General features: G+C 47.4%; 1 protein-coding gene across 2 annotated transcripts in view; it reads left to right on the forward strand.

Moving 5' to 3' along the window:
* Positions 1 to 15,503, forward strand: part of LOC119375492 (spectrin beta chain, non-erythrocytic 2) — a 220,566-nt gene that overhangs the window by 10,610 nt on the left and 194,453 nt on the right. The gene's annotated exons all lie outside the window — the stretch shown is intronic.

Here is a 15,503-nt window from a genome sequence, read left to right on the forward strand (position 1 = left end):
TCGATATAGCGGCGGTGGGGCGCGTTTTTTAATCAGCTGAAATTGTCTTGTGTCAAAGACCTCGCTGGCCTCTTTTTTCGCCTCGCATGTAGGCATCGCTCCGCCATTCTTCTGTACACCTTCGAAGAATGACACCAGCCTAATGATTGGATGGTATGCAGTGCGTCTTATCTAGAGGGTCACACTGGGGTCTTATAACAGCATTGTGCTGTTTTGCGTTGTTTTTGTTTGCGTCATTACTTTTTACGAGCATAGAATGGGACCCGCTGAAGCCTGACGCGCAAGGGAATTAAATGAGTACCGACACGATGTTTCTTTACTTTTTTTTTGTTGTTTTGTAGTTAATTGAAGGTCTGGAACGTGAAAAGCATTAAAAAAGAACGCCCTGCGATGCCTCGGCGTGCCCTGAATATACCAATTAATAATTGCTATCCTCCTCCTCCTCCTCCTCCTCCTCCTACTACTACTACTACTACTACTACTACTACTACTACTACTACTACTACTACTACTACTACTACTACTACTACTACTACTACTACTACTACTCCCGCCTACCTTTCTGTGTCCCGTTTTTCAATGCTGTTTGATTCTCCGTAATGTACCAAACTATACCTTATCGATGCCCGTTGTTGCAGCCAGCGAAGCTGCGTCATGAAATCGGAACGCGTATGCGCATTCGGCTCGAGAACACACACACACACACACACACACACACACACACACACACACACACACACACACACACACACACACACACACACACACACACACACACACACACACACACACACACACACACACACACACACACACACACACACACACACACACACACGCGCGCGCACACACGCACGGACGGACGGACGGAAGCGGCCAGCGTGCCTCCGGCCCTCATGATCGGCCGGTATATGGTTGTCGCGTCTTCGATGTGAAGGAAGGGGTGCTGGGTGTGTAGTAGCCACTCCAACGCACACGCTTATATACCTTCGCCGTCACACGCCCTGGGCATGCCCGGCATTCTTCGCAGAAGCCCCGCCGCCCATGAGTCCAGCGTTCACTCTGTATTAAATATGCTGAACAGCCTCGGTAACGGCAGCCTCAGGTTGAATCTGCGGGGTAGTCGGCGAGGCAGACGAAGTTCATGGTAGCGATCGCAATTCTTAACTTTTTTACAATGTTATGAAAACACCCAATTCTTATTGGTCAGTCTCCCACAGTTTATAGCGAACACAAGGACTAGCCGATCGATGTTTCGATCGCAAACAGATTGGAAATATATATATATATATATATATATATATATATATATATATATATATATATATATATATATATATATATATATATATATATATATATATATATATATTGTGAGCGAGTCTGAGTGAGTTCTGCTTATTCTGCCGACGTATACGCTCCCGGAGAGCAAAGTGGTGGCGGTGAGACGCGTCTTGTTTTTCATCGCATACGTGCCCCCTTGGCTATACTTTAGATTAGAATCGCGAGATATTAACAAATGTTTTCAAACGAAATCTTGGAAGGGACGCCAGCGGCCTTCAGGCGATTTTGCGGCCAAGGCACTCATTTGAAGTCTGCGTATATACGCGTGTGATCTGTTTGTCTTAGCGCACGTGCAGCCATGTCTGTACGCGTTTACACATCCGTAGTACGGGAGCCTGTGCGCGTCTGCATGTTGTACAACTTGGCGTATACACATGAATGTTACCTGAGCACGTGTGTACGCGTGTATAAGGTAGTTGTGAACCTATAATTTTTTTTTAACGCACCGGAAATTCGCTGTCGTTGTGAGACACGCCTACCAGCTTTAGCACGTGGGTTCAACTTCCGGCCAGGGTGGCGGCCATATTTGGCGGCCGAAATGCTAAAAAAAACGTTAAAAAAACGAAAAAAAAAACGTTTTACTTAGATTTAGGTGCACGTTAAAAAACACCAGATGCGGTAAAAAAAATTAATACGCGTAGTCCCCGAACCACGGCACGTGCTCCGTTTATCATATCGTGGGTTCGGGCACGTAAAACACCATAATTTGAGTTAATACTTGACCTTCGTCTTGTTAATTAACGAAGGTGCAGTAGAAAAACTAAATTGATTTCTCGGAAAGAGTTTTTCCAATTTGACGGAAAAGCTCGTATGTAGGTCGTGCCGTTCTCAATTTAAGTGTACGTTCCTGCTAAAGCGTTCCGTGTGCAATTCCAATAATTCCGTATGTTTCCGTAAGATTCTTACGGAAATATGTGGCAAATATATGGACAAATATATGGATTCCGTAAGACACGATCTAATGAGACCAACAGACAATGCAGCTAAGGAAGGTATATATAGGGGACATTACTTGTATGTGTTTTAACTGTATAGTATAGTATAGTATAACTGTATGGAGTAGTATAGTAATCTTGACATAAATGGACAGGAATTAAATTGGATGAAAAAAATCAACTTGCCGCAGGTAGGGACCGAACCCACAACCTTTGGATAACGCGTCCGATGCTCTACCAACCGAGCTATACAGCGGCGGTCGCTTTCACATTCACTTTGCCGGGTACTTATGTTACTTGCAACCTGGGAGTGTTAGCCTGCGCCGCTCGCAGCCATGACTGCGAGTGTGGAACACTCTTTTGTTGCCAGCTGGCGTTACGTATACCACGTGATCTTATTACGAGCCGGGAGCTGACCAATAAACATTCGTATGATACCTAAGGCATCAAGTATGCCGGAACGAGACCCTCACTATGAATGAACGAAACAGGGTGTAAATTATCGAGGGCTCGCTTCTTGCGTTGCGTTATCGCAATGCTGTAGGTAAGGTCTCTACCTGCGGCGAGTTGATTTTTCATCCGCTTTAATTCCTCTCCATTTTATGTCATAATTTACTGCAGGTAAAAGCACACAAGTAACGTCCCTTATAAGTTCCTTAGCTTTATTGTCTGTAAAGTTCATAAGGTTTCAGTAGGGCAGCTGAAGTCGCGGAACGCGGGTAGAAAACTGTTCGCACCCGACCGGGAAAACATTTACACGCCGCCTTTTAGACCACATGGGGTTCGCACTGCGCATGCCTTCCAACGCCGCCGCCAGCATCCGTGAACTGTATTCCTTACACGGCATGGCTAGGAGAGCTGTTTACTTATGCGCACCCCGAGAGTGCTTCGCGCGTAGAACTGGCTTCATATTTTCTTTCTCTATCTTTATTATTCTTTTTTTTGCTAAGATAAAGTCTACATCTTCGCCACGCCGCGGGGCGTCTCTGGCGTACGGCCTCTCTTATAAGTCTCGCTCTGTGCCAACGGGCGATCTCGTGTTAAGAAGGTCCGAGCCTAGCCGGTCGGTCGGCTGCAGACACAGATAGCAGCGGCAGCGAGCTAATACACAGAAAAAAAAAGCTGGTCGATTTCCTGGTTCTGCCACTCCGTTTTCGTTATTTATTCCTTGTCTCTTGCGGTTTGTTTACGCCATTCCTCGCTGCTTCCTATACTATTCGTTTCGTAACTTATCTTTCTTTTCTTCTTTCTTTTTTATTTTTGATGTCTTGATTCTTTCCGACGCTTATACCGCGTTTTTCTGGTCGTTTTTGACCCGTTTATAAGTCGCGGACGAACAACCGAGCGACCGCGTAGCCGTTGGATGTAGGAGCGGAGAGAGAGAGAGAGAGAGAGAGAGAAAAAGATGGACGTTTATTGGTCGAAACAGTGTCCCATGCGAGGATGGAAGAAGGAAAACTTCGAGAGAGGTCATTAGCGCAACAGGATCGAAGCCAGAAATGAAAGATTATTGGCTCAACACGTGACCACTACGTCAGAGAACGCGCTTACGTGTGCAGTCCGGGAGCGCAGCAGAACGTACGCACGTATACAGTATGGTATAGTACAGCGAAAAATACGGGACAGTGAACACACTCTCCCGTGTTTTGCGTCTCCCTTTGACTGTGTCCAGTGTGCAGTGAACACCACAGGACAGCGCTGTGTACTGTGTGTGCATTGTACCGTTTCTTGAGCCGTTCAGCCATAATGTTCACGAACGAACTAGCCCATCTAAGAACCCTTGCACGTATACGGTCTTCGATAAACTTCAATAATTCTCTGCGGCCACTGTGCTGTCTCTCAGAAGTTGCGTGTTGGGCCGATATACACTGCGAGGAGAGAATGGCTTCACGGTGAGTCTTTGCGGCTTATTGCCGAGGCTGCGGAACCGCGTGACGTAATAGCACTAGCTTTCCCATAGCTAATTTCTTCCTCCACGTGATACGGAGCTCTCTTCCTCTCTCTCGTTGGGAGGGAGAGGGAGTGATCTCACGTGGCGGTAATGGTTTGCCCGTTTAGCGGATTCATGAAAACGACGACGCGGTAAACCAGTATTCTGGCAGTGGCCGCCCCGAAAGCATGGTGGAAATGAGAGCTTCTTCCGCAGCGCGTGTCGCGATATATTTAGCTGACGAAAGTGGAGTTTGCAAGGAGAGTGAAACTTGCGCGTGCGTGAATAACAACAAAGAATACTTTTGAGCGTATTGTATGCAAGAGCGCTTAGTAGGGCTGTGTCCTCTTAGTGATGATAAGTTCATGCCTCGGCAGTATATAAGACGGCTCTCATATCTAAACTGCAGCAGCGGACAGGTTCGTAGTAAGTGAATGAGTCACTGAGCGAGCGAGCATAAGGTTGTGTGTCTGTATGTGTATGTGTGTTTGCACGTGCATCAAGGTGGGGGCGTGTTTGTATCATGTGTAAGGGGTTTACTTTCTGTATGTGTCGCGTGCGCGCGGAGTTTTGATGTATGTCTGTGCGTTGTGTATGCATGTGCATGTGTATGTATGTGTATTCACGACAAGAAATCCTTGAACTGGGAAGCTCGCTGGAGCCAACGTTTAGACAGGGGACCTTCCTTCGTAGGTGCATGCGCATGTGTGCATCTGCGTTTATACGCGCGCGCGCGCGCGCGTGTGTGTGTGTGTGTGTGTGTGTGTGTGTGTGTGTGTGTGTGTGTGTGTGTGTGTGTGTGTGTGTGCGTGCGTGTGCGTGTGTGTGTGTGTTTCACCGCTCAGATTTACAACCCCGCGTAGCTTGACGCGATCGGAATACCGAATCGCAACTCTTAGTAGCACACTCACGAGGAAACTCGCGCGCGTGTGTACGTACGTTCCTGAAATCCTCGCCCATACACACAGCGGATTCCCGGTCGGCCGGTTTGTCCGTGTGAGCTATGTCTCTCTCAGGAATCCAGGTCCTCGCACGTCTTACCAGGTCTTCGCAGTGTAATATAAGCGACCGCCTTACTTCGAAGCTGGATGAACAGAAAAATATGTTTAAAAAGAAAAAAAAATGGGTAATAACGTCTGCGTAGCGTTTTATCAGGCGTTTTTCTAGATTTTCGATTTGGGGTTGGGCTGGGGGGTGTTGCTAGAACGTGGGAGAGGAGGTGGAGGGGGGTGAATGAGTGCCTGGATGTTAGGGTTAGGAGAGGGGATTTGGTGTGCAATAATGTTATGCCACGTGGGGGGGGGGGGGGGGTAGAAGGGGGTGTGGGGGGTTCCTCCGTCCAAGTTAACGCGAATCCTAAATGCACCGCTGTCAGCGTATATTTTCTTAAGGGGTACCAACCAGCGCTAATAAATAACACGCAGTTAACATTACAGTTGTAATGATCTCCTCCTCCCCCCTTCATGTTCTGGCTCAGGAATTTCTTTTCTTTTTATGACCCGTGAAAGTGCTTCAGAAATCACTGTTCAGTACTGTGAAACTCTTCGCATGTGAAAAAAGAACAAACTTACGGGTAGTGTAAACCATCGACAGCCTTATTGACTGGAACTATAACACCTGCTATAGCGTGAATGGAGTGTTGTCCGTGTGTGCATGCATTCGATTGAGGCATTGTGTTCGGGCACGCAGTGCTGCAGGTAGTGGCGCCAGCCAACTGGCTTCTAAAAATAAAGGTAAAGCGTAGAAGGTGCCGGGGACCATCCGTCATATCCGCGGCACTGGTCGGACAGGTAGACAAGAAAACGAACGCCTATGCCCCTCCCTCTTCTGAGTCTTTCGACTCAACGCACCATGGAGGGTGCCGCCACGATCTGTCTACACTTTTCGCACCCTTCCAACTCTTTCTTTCTTTCTGTATGCATATATCGTTCTTTGGCTATGGATTTTCCGTTAGCCCGGGTATTGCATTGGCGCATGCCTGAATGGTTGGCTCACCCTCCTGCTTTGTCGTCTGCTCTTGTTCACTACGTTGTCTGCTTTCTCTCTCTGTCGTCTGCTCTTGTTCGCTATGTTGTCTGCTTTCTCTCTCTTTCGTCTGCTTTTGTGCACTATATGTTGTCTGCTCTCTCACTCTGTCGTCTGCTGTTCACTATGTCGTCTGCTCTCTCTCTCGCCCTCCCTCTCTACGTCGTCTGCTCTCACTTCATCGTCTGCTCTCGCTCACTCCGTTGTCGTCGTTTCGTCCGCTCCCGCCACTTCCTTCACGCTTTGCAATGACGAGAGCTACGGCGATGACGTGCAGTGCACCTTTTCAGCAGCAACTACGGGGAGCACTCGCATGCATTGCTCGCACGCATGCCCAAATTGCCTTGCTTTCCGTTCTTTTGGTTCCTTGTTTTTCTCTTTTTAGCCGCGGTGTCGGCATTGTTGCGTCGGATTTTGAGTTTCCCGTACGCGAGCGTGTGCGTGTGCGCGCAGATTTCTCTGTGAACGACGACCGCGTTGTCGTCTGCTCGGTGCATGCTGCGAAAGCGGCTATTGTTCGTCTGCTAGAATGTGCTTGAGAGAGAGAGAAATAGAGAGGGAGAGAGTTTGTGGATTGGCGCTTAGCCGCAGCCGCCGTCTCTTCGTGGGAACGGAACGCTTTTGAGGAACGTGGAGGAGGAGGAAAAGAAAAAAAAAAGAACTGTCGATGGCGGGCTTTGTGGTCTGGTGTCGATAGGCCTAGTCTATTTCTGGCGCGAATCTACTCAGGCGGCTGTGATAGCTATATGTAGCGGCAAGGCCGTAACTAAGGAGGGGGGTTTCAGGGGGTTTTGACACCCCCGAAATTTTTTTTTTTATGCTGTAACTTTTCGGGTAACACTAAAATAATTTCACGCCTTCACAGCGACCACCAGTTGCCAAAGTTAGCCGTTCTGCACACAAACCCCCCGATAAAAATTCCTAGGTACGGCCCTCTCTAGCGAAGGCCTGAAAGCGTGGTCGTGTGCTGTCTACGCGTTTGTATGTCGACACGGTGACACTGCGCACACCTGTACAAACACACGTGCATGTGCTCGTGTTAAAACTCGCAATAACATGCGTGTACATGTAGCACACGCATGCAGTGTATGTGGGTACGTATGTACCCGCGCACGCATCAACGCGCGCACACACACACACACACACACACACACACACACACACACACACACACACACACACACACACACACACACACACACAAGCCAATACATACATACATACATACATACATACATACATACATACATACATACATACATACATACATACATACATACATACATACATACATACATACATACATACAAACGTACGTACGTACGAAAGACGTGTATCCAAAGTTCCATGTTTGCTCGACCTGGCTCTACAGACAAACGTGCAAAAAAAAATCAGAAAAAGATAAGAAAGGCAAAGCAACGAATTTCGCCATCTATACCACATGCGATAATTAGTAACCTCAAATAGGATATCTTAGACTACTTGGTGGTGTGCGATAATCATTGCGGGCGCATGCTAAGACGTACAAGAGAGCATCAGCGCTTCGTGTGTGTGTTGTTCTTTTAGGTGTCTTTGTTTGCGCACACAAGTAATGATAAGCGTGTTTACATTAGAAGTAAATCCGTCTATCTGTCGTCTGTCTGTGTTCTCTCTCATTCGGCACTATATCTGACGTGCTCCAGGTATGATTGTCGAGGTCTGTACATGCGAGCGTTCACTTCTACACGACAAAGGTCCTTCCCTGCAATTGCGTCACAGTGCCTGCCGTCGCGCGGATGCACGCTTGAACTGATTGCAGCGGCTTCTGTCAGGTTTAAAGCCGTACGTGGCCCGCGGGAGGCCTCGCCTATGACGTCACACTCCGTTTGACAGCGGCGGCGGCGGCGGCTCAAGCTGCGAAGCCGCGCATGTGCGGTGCGGATGTTCGCAGTTAAGTGTATAAGTGCACTGACTGCGTCGCGGCGGGGGTCCTTGCAGTGTATGTACTACGACTGTATACGCGCACAGTCGGTGTCACATTGTGTCGCGCTGGGGGAGTTCTTCGTCGGGATAGTCTCTTGTTTGCGCTTGTAGTTCTGCAGTGATGACGTCATTGGCACTGGCGTAGTAGCTCTGTGCCCCCTTGTGAAAGGGCAAAAAAGAAACTGAAGGACCATTCAGCGTAGTGCTTTTTAAAGGGACGCTGTACTGCAGTGTTACACGCTTGAGCTGGCGGTAAGGTCACGGGTAAATGAAGACACACGCATACACACGCACGCACGCACGCACGTACGTACGCACGCACGCCGTCTTTGCCAAAGTGTTTCGTGTTATTATGATAATGACACGTCGTTTGGGACGTTGCGTTGTTCGATTGGTCTTACACCCGACAGTTCTTATCTGCGTTTTCGTTGGTCCCTAGAAACCGCGCCTTCGACCGATACTGCGCGTAGCGCGTACCATTTGCAAGGTCGATCTCTTGCCGCTTATATGCGCAGACAACGTATACTTACGCATATATACTTACACCTATATATTTACATCTTTATGAAATTGTGTACGTAACCACTGCTGTAAACCTGTCACTCATTTCGGCATCTATTCGGCGATCGAACGGCTAGCATGCCCTTTCCTCTTGACGGATCACTGTGATCATCGTACAATGCGGGTATTGGCAGTGCGTTTCTGTTCCGCATCGAGCCATCGTCTTGATGCTTACTTTCACGCACGTCAATTCTCTGACGCACCCGTACTCTTCGACGTCTCTTCGGTGTACTGCGCGTTCCATCCTCTCGTTCAGTTGACGCTTATCAGTTCATTCACTTGTGCAGACGTACTTCTTGTATGTTCCTTGTATTCATACGGGGACTCTCATGATTGCCCATATGCTTACCACCTTCTCTTCGCAATTGAGTTAGAGTGTAAACGCTTGTACTACACTCTACTTGGTTTCACTCATAAACGCAGGTTGCACTTCTGTTCACTCGCTGGTGCAGACGTCCATCTGTTTGTGCTTCTGTTGCATTCATTCGCGGACTCTCAAGCTTGCCTATGTAGACATCCTTCTGTTCACACTTCTGTTCAATCGCGGATGCAGACGACCGTCTCTTCGCACATGGGTTCATTCGCAAATGCAGTTTGCACTTCTGTCCACTCTCGGGGGCAGACGTACCTTTGTTTGTGTACCTATGTTGTATCCATTCGCCGACTCATGCACTTTCAATGTAGACGTTCTTATGTTCGCACTTCTGCTCACTCGCTGATGCAGACGTCATTTTGTTTTTACTTCTATTGTATCCATTCGCGGACTCTCATGCATTCCCATGCCGACGTCCTTCTGTTTGCGCTACTGTTCACTTGCTGATGCAGACGTCTTTCGCTGAGGCAAAAACCAGTCAAAAAAGACGCCGGACAAGGGGAAGAAGGGACACACACAAGGACTGGACTAGCAACTGTGCTTTATTAGCTGACGTCTTTCTTTTCGCACTTGTGTTGTATTGATTCGAAGACTCATGCATCCTCCTGCAGACGCCCTTCTGTTCGCACTTCTGTTCACTCGCTGATGCAGAAGTCCTTTTGTTTGTACTTCTGTTGTATCCATTCGCGGACTCATGTACTCCCACGACGACGTCCTTCTGTTCGCACTTCTGTTCACTCGCTCATGCAGACGCCTTTATTTTCGTACTTCTGTTGTATTGATTCGAAGACTCATGCATTCCCATGCAGACGCCCTTCTGTTCGCACTTCTGTTGTATTGATTCGCGGACTCGTGCATTCCCACGCAAACGTCCTTCTGTCTTTGTACTTCTGTTCACATGCGGACGCAGACGTCCTTGCGTTCGCACTTCTGTTGTGTTCATTTTCGGGAACGCAGACGGCCTTCTGTTTTGCTCCGCGTTGCTTGTTTCGTCTGCTGCGGCAGCGTGATCGACGTACACAGCTTCGCCCGCAGTCATATCGACTTTACGGGGCCACTTTTTTCTCACCCCTTTATTGTTTGTCCCTCGCCAACCCTTCCCCGCTGTTCGATGCCCTCCGCTGCACCAAACAAAAGAAAGAACAGCAAAGCGTTTGTTGTTTTTTTCTATACGCGTTATACTGGATAGCACGCGTTGTCCCTATCGAGGCCACGGTCGTCTGCTCCGCCCGACCCATTGGCCTTTTTATTCTTTTTCTTAATGTTTCCTGCCACGGCAACGAGGTAGTGGTGAATAATAATAAAAAACAAACAAACGAAGAGGGCAAATTCACCTTCTCTCCACGATCTATGCGTGTACATGTACTGCCCCCCTTTTAATTCTTCTCTCTCTACTCCCTCTCACCAATTCCGTGCAGCACAACAGAAGCTAGGAGGCGTCCCTGTCAGCCAATAAAAAAATTGGGAATGCAGAATAAAGGCTACCGTTCGTGTAGGTATGCCCCTGTCTGATCTTCCTCTGCAGTGTATATAGATGGACTGTAGCATGAAGTAACGTTAGGATATCTGCTAGCCCTGTTTGTTCCCTGACCCATTCTGCCGTTATCCGATCTCGTGTGATGTTACTCCTATAGCGCGCAGTAACCTAAATTGGTAGTGTGCAGTAAGAGAGCACTCCTCAACTTTTATCCGGAACTCAACACTTGCTCTGTATCCTGTATATCGCTGATACGAGCCTTACCGTTCTCAAAACGCTGCACGGAATTGTATCAACTCGCGTATAGAAAGTTGTATTGGGAATCTTCTTTTCTTTCGTTTGGGCCCTCAGGCCAGTCGAAGCCCTGCTTTCAACTCCGTACTCTTTGGGCGAGACTGACTGATCGGGTATTTCGATATCGCTCGGCTATACGGATATACACGGATATACAGTGGGTATTTCGATTCCAACTGTATATCCTACCGCCCTCCCTTCATACACACCTATTTTCATCGGTGCTGTTTACGAAAGCCGATGTCGTGGTGCCCCCGCAAGGTCGACTTTCGATCGCTCCATGCATCGTCGCTGTTGGCTTGCGCTATACGTACGTAACACTTGCAATTCTCGGAAAGCTAGCCGCCGGGGAAGGATATTTCTTTACAGATGGGGTCGTGTAGATAATAACGCAGCTTTACGCGCAGCCGCCTTTAATGCGTTTTATTTAAGCGCTCCGCGAGTCATATCTTTATTCTGGGAGTGTATCGAGTTCAGAATACGATGCCTTTCCTCTTGCGTGTTTACGATTTAGAGTGGCCTTGCGAATCTGCCGTAGCCTCTGAGATCGGCTCTCCTGCATAGCCTCGTAGATCGGCGGCCCGTCCGCTTGTTGCCCGATCTCTGAGGCTGTGCGCATATGTGGGCGCGCCTGAAAGTATTGCAAGAATGTATGATGTAGCTAGCGCCTTTCCTCATGCGTGTTTACTGTTGAGAGTGACCTTGCGAATCCCCCGTAGCCACTAAGATCTGTGGCGCGATCTCGTACGCGTTCCTAAAACGGGCAGAGGCGGTCCGTCCGTTTGAGTCTCACGCGATTGGTCGATGTGAGCAGTGAGGAGCGCCGCGACGTTAATTGTCACGTGAGCCGTGGCGTCACGTGTCTGCTTTCGGACGAGGCGAAAAAACGGTCGGGGAGACCGTCCGAAACGAAACGGATGGATTAAAATGGCTGCCAGACGGCTTGGATTGGATTGAAACGTAGGCACTCGAGACGGTTTCTTGCGTATCCGCAGTATCCCGTTCAATCCTGCGGTTTTCAATAACGATTTCGCTAAGTATTCTTGCCTCTGTTCAGGCATTTTCGTGTTATCTTTGCGATTTATTTATTTATTTATTTATTTATTTATTTATTTATTTATTTATTTATTTATTTAACATGTAGTTCTAAATTTGGAATCCTTTGCATTGCATTGATAACTGAGTGTTTGATTGGAAAATAACTCTATGCCGTCAGCGATGTCCATAAAGCTGTTTGAATCTGTAGAAGTAGAAAAAAAGATTGTTCAAGTACGTAATTCACATAAGCAATTTACTTCTACCTTAAATTCGAGGTAAATTAGCTAAAAAAAACTAAAGAAAAGTACGCAAGACAACGGAAAAACGTAAGATCCAGTAAAAAGTTTCTGCCGGCTTCACCGCAATGCTTTGCCGCTGTCGTCGACTCTTTATCGCCATGTTTTTCTCTGATACGTAGCATTTGTATGTCAACTATGCGGATGTCAATGAAACACCATTGTTATTAACATGGCCGCGACACCTGCTGCGAACCTCCTGGAGTACCTTGGCGCTGGTGTGCCTACAAAACCTATGACGTCACGGTTAGTCGGTGCGAGAGCTGCAAAGATGGCGTAGCCATCCGCATTTTTGTTTGTTTGGTTGGTTTTCTTAGTCGGTGCGAGAGCTGCAAAGATGGCGTAGCCATCCGCATTTTTGTTTGTTTGGTTGGTTTTCTCGTTCACAAAGCATCTTCTTGATGCAAGAATAGTGCTTTTGATATTGTGAATAGGTAATATTTGCTAATGCGAGAAAAATCGTTTTTTTTTTTCCCTCTTGAGTGTCCCTACTAGCAATCTCCCCTTCTGTGTGCAAATAAAGAAATCGACGGCGATGATTCATTTTCTCCTGTTCACAGAAGCGTTGTACAAAGGTCACTGTTCTGTACGCGTCTGCGTCTTTACGCGGTGAATCACTTCTCTTGCATGCAGAAGGAGAATATTAAAATTAAAGGTCATCACTCTGTACAGGCTCTCTCTCTCTCTCGCTCAGTGCGCCATGTTTCTGTTATTGCAGATCGGTTCTACGGAATCCCGCAAGGTGGCGGAACCTTTGAGAAAGGAAAAATTGACAACCACCCGTTTGCTTGCACGAAGCCGCAAGTTGTCGATTAATCCGCCCTTGCGCTGCCATTTGCTATAGCTTCCCGGTTAGCTGAATTGGCAGAGCGACCGCCCCGAATAAGGCGTTGGTCCCGGGTTCGATCCCCGGACCACGACTAATTTTTCGGCAGCCATAAGAAGCTTTCTTTTCCGAGAAAATCCGTACGGGTTTCCTCGTGGCTTCGTGTTACAAACTGGTGGTTCTCGTGTTGTGGTCGATGCAGCGCTAAAAGACGAACAGAGAGCGGAGGACGAGCGCTGGACGAGCATAGAGGCAGCGCTCGTCCTGTGCTCTCTGTTCTACGTCTTCGTCTTTTAGCTCTGCATCAACCATTCGAATGTTTCAACTAGCCCAACTTTCCATTCTACTTATTCTCATTTTTTAAAGACGATAGTCTGGGGAACTTCGACGCAGAAATTTTGGTCTGTCTGTCTTTCTGTTTGTCTGTCTGTCACCCGAATTAGCCACCCGGCCAAAGTTTACCCACTTTCTGAACGCCCGGTCATCTTGCACTGGTATCGCCGTTCATACTTGTGAACATTGTTGATCAAAAAGCAAATGTTACGCGTACCTGGGGCGCAGCATCAATACGTAAGTATTAAGCGGTGTGTTCCTTTACTGGAATGTACATAGGTACGTAATTCTAAATACCCTAGTGTTTCTTGCGCTGCGCTGAAAATGCTAGTGTTTTTCGGGCTGCGCTGCAAATGCGACGCTAGGAGCCAGATGCTGCGATTCTACATAGAGACGGACGACTCATGTAGTGCGGCCGGCAGAAGACTATCGTCTTTCGACATTTGCAGCAAAGCACGCAGATACGCGGCCAATTTTTTTTTTTGTCAGTGTCTGTAATTCTGTTTACTGAGGAACTGACTGTGGAGAACCATATAGTGTATATGCCGTCTTTGTGTTGACAATGTGGGCACTTCGGGGTTAGGGTAGAGAGTGGGGTGGGATTTACGTAGGAGGGACGGAACCATCAGCTCGTTTGGGTGTGCACCTTGCTTAGCGTGACTCCTTGCAAGCGCGTGAGCGGCGGATCAGGAAGCAACGCTCTGGCCTCATCGATATGCAGAAAGGTTTTTCGCCTCGATTCTCGCGCGCCATATGCAAATGGCGACATATACACACGAAGCCTTTGCTGTGGTGGGTGTGGCATGCCCCTATGTGTATTGTAAGAGCAGTAGTGCTCCACAGTAAATAGCACCGCATGGTATAAGCTGTAAAAGCGAGCTTCTAGAGAACAGGAAAATGAAAAAAAAAGTTACGACTCGAAGATAAAAGTGCACTGCACCGAAGCCTCACTCCTCGAGGCCGCGCGCTTTAATAAATATACTCTTTCCTTACGTAAAACCTCGTGTTTACCGAGTCTTTTTAAGTGCTGCACCTGTTTGCTTTCGCCGTCGAATTACCTCGCATATGTATGCGTTCGGCGACTACCAGTCTTTCTTTTTTTTTTTCTCTCGTAATGCCGATATTTACAATTGATATATATATATATATATATATATATATATATATATATATATATATATATATATATATATATATATATATATATATATATATATATATATATATATATATATATAGCTGTCACACGACTCATGTCTGCCGAACAGTGAAGAAACACACCGACTCGCGTTGTTTTTCGAAGAACGGAGTACATTTGAGGTGTTGTACGTTAGTAATTTTATATGTACCCTAAAGTACAGTCCGGCCCACAGTTAAGAGGAACAGTCGGCAGTTAAAAGAAACACGGCAAGACAATTTTTCGTTTTCCAATCGGTAAGGAGCTCCAGGCATAATCAATTAGACTCGCGTTTACGCGTAAAGAGTTTGTCTTCGGGTGGCTGCACCATATCTCGGCGTTGATCGACGGCATATGAAGCAAACAGTGCGTTCCCTTTAGCTGTGGACCGGACTGTAAGTTGCGCTCAGTCGGCTTTGCGTGGGCGCGGGCGATCAGCGGCATACAATGGGAGAAAAAGCACTTTAATTCACTTTCGCAGTTGACTGATACGGTTCTTGACTTTCAGTGCACTGCACGGAATTCTTAATCAGACGGAATGCGTATTTCTCGCTCGGGCGTTGTATTCCGTGCCTCGCATTTGTTTGCTTTCTTTCTTTGCTTTATTTTTTTTTCTGGCAGTCACCTTTACGTTCGTGGAAACCGAGATGCAAGGGTGTGTTCAAGGCGACACGGTTACTGTGCGGGCATTCTTTCCCGATCAGTGTCTCGGTGGAATATATGCGTTCCCGATTTCTGTAAGTAAGACACACACACTTACAGAAATCGGGAACCCATATATTCCACCGAAACCATCTTAGTCTTACCGATACGACCAACACGACGCACACAACATATAAACACACATGTGTGTGTACATGCACACACAGTATACATACATGTATGTACTGTACGCGAGCCGTCTTACCGATGCGACCGACTGCGCATGCGTG

This window comes from Rhipicephalus sanguineus, chromosome 11 (assembly GCF_013339695.2).
Source record: "Rhipicephalus sanguineus isolate Rsan-2018 chromosome 11, BIME_Rsan_1.4, whole genome shotgun sequence".
Taxonomy (NCBI): domain Eukaryota; kingdom Metazoa; phylum Arthropoda; class Arachnida; order Ixodida; family Ixodidae; genus Rhipicephalus; species Rhipicephalus sanguineus.